Source organism: Ixodes scapularis, unplaced genomic scaffold (genome assembly GCF_016920785.2).
Source record: "Ixodes scapularis isolate PalLabHiFi unplaced genomic scaffold, ASM1692078v2 PGA_scaffold8__174_contigs__length_109621045, whole genome shotgun sequence".
NCBI classification, from domain to species: domain Eukaryota; kingdom Metazoa; phylum Arthropoda; class Arachnida; order Ixodida; family Ixodidae; genus Ixodes; species Ixodes scapularis.
The window spans coordinates 88,979,691-88,986,250 of record NW_024609883.1 but is presented as its reverse complement, the minus strand read 5'-3'; positions in this window follow the sequence as shown (position 1 = coordinate 88,986,250).

Below are 6,560 nucleotides of genomic sequence, written 5' to 3'. Positions count from 1 at the left end.
AAGTGCACGACGGCAGCAGTTCGTCTTTTTTCTAAGTTAGAAAACTACCAAATACAAAAGTTTAACATTAAAATTGATGCAAATTCATTAAAGGATAGCGCCGTATTAATGTCTAAATTCCAGGTTTTCTGATGTGAAAAAAAAATTAAAAATAAAAGAAAAACGCTACAACAATTGCTTGTCTTTCATGACCAAACCTCGACATTCTCACTCATGATTGCGATCACTCACGATCACTCACGCTCACCGTCAGATTTGAGGTGATCGTGAATGAGGCTGCGAGTCTCGAAAAATTGTGAGTGTGAGTGTGACAGTGAGTTCTGAGGACTCATAAGTGTGAGAGTGAGTCTGATAGGAAGTTCTGAGAACTCATGAGTGTGAGTGTGATCGTGAGTTCTGAGAAGTCATGAGTGTGAGTGTGAGTTCTGAGAACTCATGAGCGTGAGTCTGATCGTGAATCTGATCGTGAGTTCTGAAAACTCTTGAGTGTGGGTTTGAGTGCTGAGAACTCCTGAGTTTTTGAGTGAGTTCTTAAAACTGATGAGCGTGAGTTCTGAGGACTCATGAGTGTGAGTGTGAGCTTGAGGTCTAAGTGAAGGGCTCATGAGTGTGAGTTTTGAGTTCTCTTAAATGTGGTTGTGAGTTTTGAGACTCATGAGCATGAGCCTCAATCATGACGTGGGTCTTACTGTGGATATAAGTCCAACGATTTCACTAGTCTGCGTGAGGACGCGAGTGTGAGGACCAGGGCCATGATGAGTCGCTATGAGAACTGGTATTATCTTGGTTGGGTTGGCCACGTGAGCTCCCGGGCCATCTTAGTAGACAAGGAGACTGTCGCTTCGCAGCTACTCCGCGGGGTTCAGGGTTCATTTGGGTCACGGTGGAAGAAATACATTTACCTGATGACTCTCACCGCTCTTCGCGTGGGGAGCGAGGGACCAGATCGTGTTCGGAGCTAGCCTCGAACCAGGAGTAGTTAATTGCGCGCCGTCGCGGAAGGCGCTGAGCTATGAGCACCGTGGTTACGAAGTCTCTCCTCGGCGGCCACGGTGTCAGCGGCGTAGCGTGCTCACCTTTTTTGCGGTGTGTTGGTGAGCGGCGAGTGGCTGGCCTCGTGTTTTCCTTTGGTGCTGTGTCGATCACAGGTGCGACCATGGTCCATGAAGGTGAGCGTTACCCGAAGAAGAAGAGGTTATGCTATAAGGCTGGGAAAGACGTGCTTCGTTCCCAACTGCAATTCGGTGTAGCGGACCACTGCAGGGCGAGTGTCCTTGTTTAAAGCTCAGTCGAATGACGCTCGCATTCAGCAGTGGCGTCGTGCAATTCCGAGGCGATCGCAAGTTACTACGTAGTGATCATGTTTGTGCCAAGCGTTTCCCCGACGAACTGATATCGAAATGGTATCATGCGGAGTTCGGTGGGAGAGTTCTCCTCCACGCTGCAAAGAAGCCTGTGTGTCTGTAGACGCTGTTCCAAGCATTTTCCCTGGCTGCCCGAAGTACCTTACATATTACCTGTAATACCTGTAGTGCCTGTAAGACCGGGTTACCCTATATTGTGAGTGTATAGATCAAAATTGATTTATGTCCCATACCCGCTACTACTTTGACTTTCAGTCACTGTATCATCCTTTCAGTCAGTTTGTCATCATACCGTGTCATCATTTCAGTCACAATGTCACCATAAATAAAACTGTTTTTTGCTTCCATGATTTGTATGTACCGGAGTACCAGTTGACATCAAATGTAAAAAAAAAAATCAGTTGTAATGCGAATACCCTTTTGCGAATGTAAATGATTATTTAGGCCCCACTATGTAACATTATTATAATTTATTTGTTGTCAATAAGAAGGCAGGACAACGATGGAAAAAATCCCCCGACCTCCTATAAAGCCACGAAATGTGTGTAAACAATTTACGGAACTGTCACCAAACATGCTGTCGGGAAAAACATGCGAATACGACCCAGCTGTTTAACAGAATTATTTTAAGTTACTCTGAATTATTGAAAGCCCAGTAGATTGTGTCGGGAAGTTTTGTATTTATACGAGTATTTCTTTCACGTTGAGTCATCATCGGAATGTTTTCATTTAAAAACCAGCAACCGCACTGGCGAAAAGGCAGTCAGTTCCAATGCGCCAACATACATACATCATTTCACAAGGAAGTACACAGGGACCGAGTAAAAAATGCATAATTTCCTTCACAAGCCCTTTATACAAGCCTTCACAAGCCCCTCTGTACTTGGGCGCCATCTATCCCCGTGGGAGTGAAGCGCGCTCGGTGCGCCGAACATAATGTGGTCGCCGCGACCGACAGAGAGCGTTCGCTCATCGCTTCACGGCAGATGGCGAGACGTCAGCGGACTGATAGCGCTTCGAGGCGTGGCGGTATCGTCGGAGTTGGGGAAGCTTTCGAAACCGTGAGGGCTCCTCTCCCGGTAGCATAGAAAAGCTAGTGTGGCTTTCAGCTCCTGTTGCCAAGTTGGTGTCAGTGGGCATAGAATTTTATGATTGCGCCAGCAATGATAAAATAAAATTTTACCGCAGCTGTGCTTTCGCACAGCTGCGGTAAAATTACGTGACTTATATGATCCTCATCAGCACCTAGTCGCGCAAAATTAAACTTCATCTTTTCGCGCACCTCACCGTACCTTTCGCAGAGAAGTTATCACTCAGGAAGTGCAACCAAGGCGGTGTCATGATCGATCGAAGCGTCGAGTGAGATCTTTAAAGTTTTGTGATGCCATGCTTTTAAGTGTCGCTTGCGACAAGATGGCTTGCCACATGATAAGTGGCGCGCCCTACCCAGGCGACAATTTTCAACTGGGACCAACTGGTCCCAGTTGCAACTGGTTTATGGAACAAATCCCAGTTACAACCGGTCAAAGTTGGAGTTGTCCAACTGGTTCCAGTTGGAGTTTGGCCTAGCTGGAATCGGTCCCAGTTAGAAATGGTCCCAGTTGGAGTTGGTCCCAGTTACCGGTGGTGCCAACTCCAGCAATAATGAAACACGGCACAAAATGGAAGGTTGACAAGTCTTTATTGTCAAAAACTTGGAGAATAAAACTAAATAATAGGCTCGGTGAGGTACACGCTCCGGGTTTAGCCACTTGCTTGCGACGATTGAATCGCTTTTTCAGAGGTAGTATTCGTGAGATGAAGTAAGACCGGCAGCTGGCGTCTGTTAGTGAAGGCGTCCTCAGCTTGTCTCCCCATCGCGTGCAGAAAGGTGCTCACCCGTGTTCCCGCGTCGCGCAGGTGAAGTCCTGATAGGATACGGTAGCGCTCCCACCCTGTAATCCAACATTTCCAATTGCCTCTGTCACAACAGTCGAACATTGTCGAGGTAGACCTCCCGCCATTTTCGCCATTGTGCTCTCCGCGGCGGTTTTCTCTTCCGTCCGTTCTTTCCTGGGTGCCCTCCGATCGCTGAACTGCATCTTTCCATCCTCGAAGTTCTCCTCTGCCACCATGGTGTGTGTAGAGTTGTGTCCAAAGAAGCGCAGCTGTAGTTTTGACATTTTCATAATGACGCCAACATCGGCGGTGGCGACCCTTCTCTACCGCGTCGCGTCTTCTATCGCGTCCGTCCGACTCCGGCGTCGTATAAACAGCGCCATCTGTCGACAGCGCGTACCGCAAATCCGCACCCGCGTGCCACGGCGGCCGGCTTGCTCTGATTGGCCGAAAGATAAATTTATTTAATACAAGAAAAAAAAAAACATACTGTAGGTATTTAAATAAATGTTCTCATATATTTTAATAGTGCACTAAATGTTCATTACGTTAACTTTTTATGTCACTAATTATGTTTTCCAATTAAAAGAAACTATGTAGGTAATTAAAATTTTATTAATATTTTTATAAATATATAAATGTACCCAATAATTAAAAGCTTCCCTATTTGTATAAATCTAGAAATGTAAGTATTTTTAGTTTTCTTCATTAGCAAAGGTCAATACACCCCCAACTTGTCAAAATTGTTGCCCCGTGTGAAATGGGAACGGGAAAGGCATTTGAAGTCCGACTGGGAATCGCTCCAACCAGTTACTTCCCTAACTGATCCCAGTTCACTCCGTTCCCAACTGGGAATGGTTCAAACCAGTTGACCCCTCAGCTGGTCTCAGTTGGACTCCTATTGGTTTCAGTTGATTCCAAGTTCGTACCAGTTAGTCCCAGTTGAAACCAGTTGAGGTGCCAACTGGTCCCAGTTTGAAATTTTCGCCTGGGTACGTGATCGAAAGCTCGACAGAGAGCCACGCGGGGACGGCCCTAAACCCCCAAGCCGCTCCAAGCCAAAACAAGAAAAGCCATATGCCAAACCAATACAAACGAAACCAAACCAAGGTCGGCCGCATGTATCAAGAAAAAAAATGCTGACGGAATTTTATAAAAAAAAGAGATGTTTATCCCTTGCTTCGCAAGAACAGTGGTTCTCTGTCACACGCACGAGACACTGAAGCTTGCGCGCTTGCAGTTCCGAGTTTGATAACATCCGCATTCTTAAGAAAGTATTGAAGACGCTCTGAAACAGCCTGGCTCTTTTATACGCCGCACGTGACGATTGGGCTGGGTGAAGGTGTCTGTAGAAGCCTCGATTTTTTAATTTTGTTTTTTTCATTGGTCAATAAAATTAATTAGACTCATGCAATTTCTGAAGATACCTTAGCCGTCCTATATTAATTAGAACGATTCTGATAATTTAGCCTTGCCCTGAACAACTCCAGTTTGCTTTATGTTCATGACCAAACTCGCTTTCTAAAGGAGAGGAACGGATCACGTTGATACGCAATTTGTGTCACCGGGTTAAAGGGGTTATGACACGCCAAAAGTAAAATTTGAGAACTATACTACTAGGATATATCGTATGTTCCTGTAACCCTGCTAACTTTGTTTTGAAAATGGCGCGATAGTTTCGTAGATAAATCGATTTACATGCGGGTCCCTCGGATCCGCCCGATTCGAAAAGGCCGCCGCGGATGGGAGGCTGGTGACGTAGCCAGCCTCCCGCGCGGCGTCCCCTTGCACGCACTGACAGACTTCGCTCTCTTGGGGTCTCGAGCCTCAACTTCCTCGTTTACCACCCGCGTTTCGAGCATGCGGTCCGTGACGATTACGTCCACGACATCGCTCGCTTCGTCAAAGTCTTCGACGTTGATCGCAGCGGCGATGAAAGTGATTGCTATCAAGAGATGTTGGAAGCTGTTCATTTTGTACTGCGACCCGTTGGCGACCAGCTCCAGCGACGGCGAGTTACGGACGAACTCGCCGTGGTCACCGTCGTCCGGGAATATCCCGTAGGCGCATGTAAGCTGGAAGGTCGACGGGCCGGGGACAAGAGCGAGAAAAGCTTTCGATTTACCGAGTTGCGTGAGCGGTTTCGATCGTACCGCGGCGACGAGAGCTTGGGCAATCATGGGGCCGCATAGAATGAGAGAGCGTTCAAGATCACGTGGTTTATGGACACCATGGTGTTACTAACCTGACAGTGTTGCCTGGTCGCCAGATGAAAGTGATAAAAATTCAGAAATGGATCATTGCAATTACCAGAACTCTAAAAAACGCGTAACTTGGCGTATATACTAAGTAGCTTATGAGCATTCCATTTCAAGAATAATCTACTTGTTTAATTTTCGTGTCACAACCCGTTTAAGTGGTGATGATGGCGACTCCTGCTTTTCTACTCGTATGGATGCGCTACGTAGTTATGAGTAATATTTGTAGTGATGGTGCAGTTACGCAAAAAACAACTGCTCGTAGTGCACAGCTTGTGTTTGGGTAGTTTTGAATGAAGAAGCTTGATTGTCTTTGAGATCCTTGTACACAAGTTCTCGCCACGAAAGTGTGTTGGAGGGTATTTGTTACGCAGAAGTGTTTAACAGCAGGTTTCAGCCCACAAATTTAACGTTTTGATGAGTGATTACTTAATGAACCTCACCGTAAATTGCGCTGCGCAATCAAGCCCCTCCTACGCTTTTCGCGTAGGGGGGGGGGGGGGCTTGATGTGATGTGCTTGAAAGGTTTACAAAAACATTTTCGAAAGCTCAACCAGTGGTTTTCGCACATTGAGGACTATGGTTAGATGAAGAAGAGCCGGGATGTTATAGGCTGCAAATATATATTTTCAGAGAGTTATTACGCCCTTTGTTGTGTGGTCTTCCAGTGAAGCCGTTTTCAAAACCCAGAGCGGTGGGCGATTACGACCAGCCATAATCTTCCGTGCAGGAATAATACGTCCTTCGCAACCCGCTCCCAAAGTCTACCTAAAAATTGGATGACGAGAAAATGTCGGTTATAGCCGCTTCGAACGCACGTTTCGCAGGTTTCGACAAGCGCTCGATTTCTCCATTTATTCTCGACCACCACACCGACAGATTTTCTCGTACATCGCAGTTTTCAAACGCCACGTCCTACCTCACGTTGCTGCATACTAGATTTGTGGACGGCGCAATTCTATTGTTGGTCACCGCTTCCGAACTCGGTAGATGCTCTGCCCCGAGCGCGAGCTTTCTGCCTTTGATAACACTGGGTCCCAACTCGCTGCCAGTGTTGCCA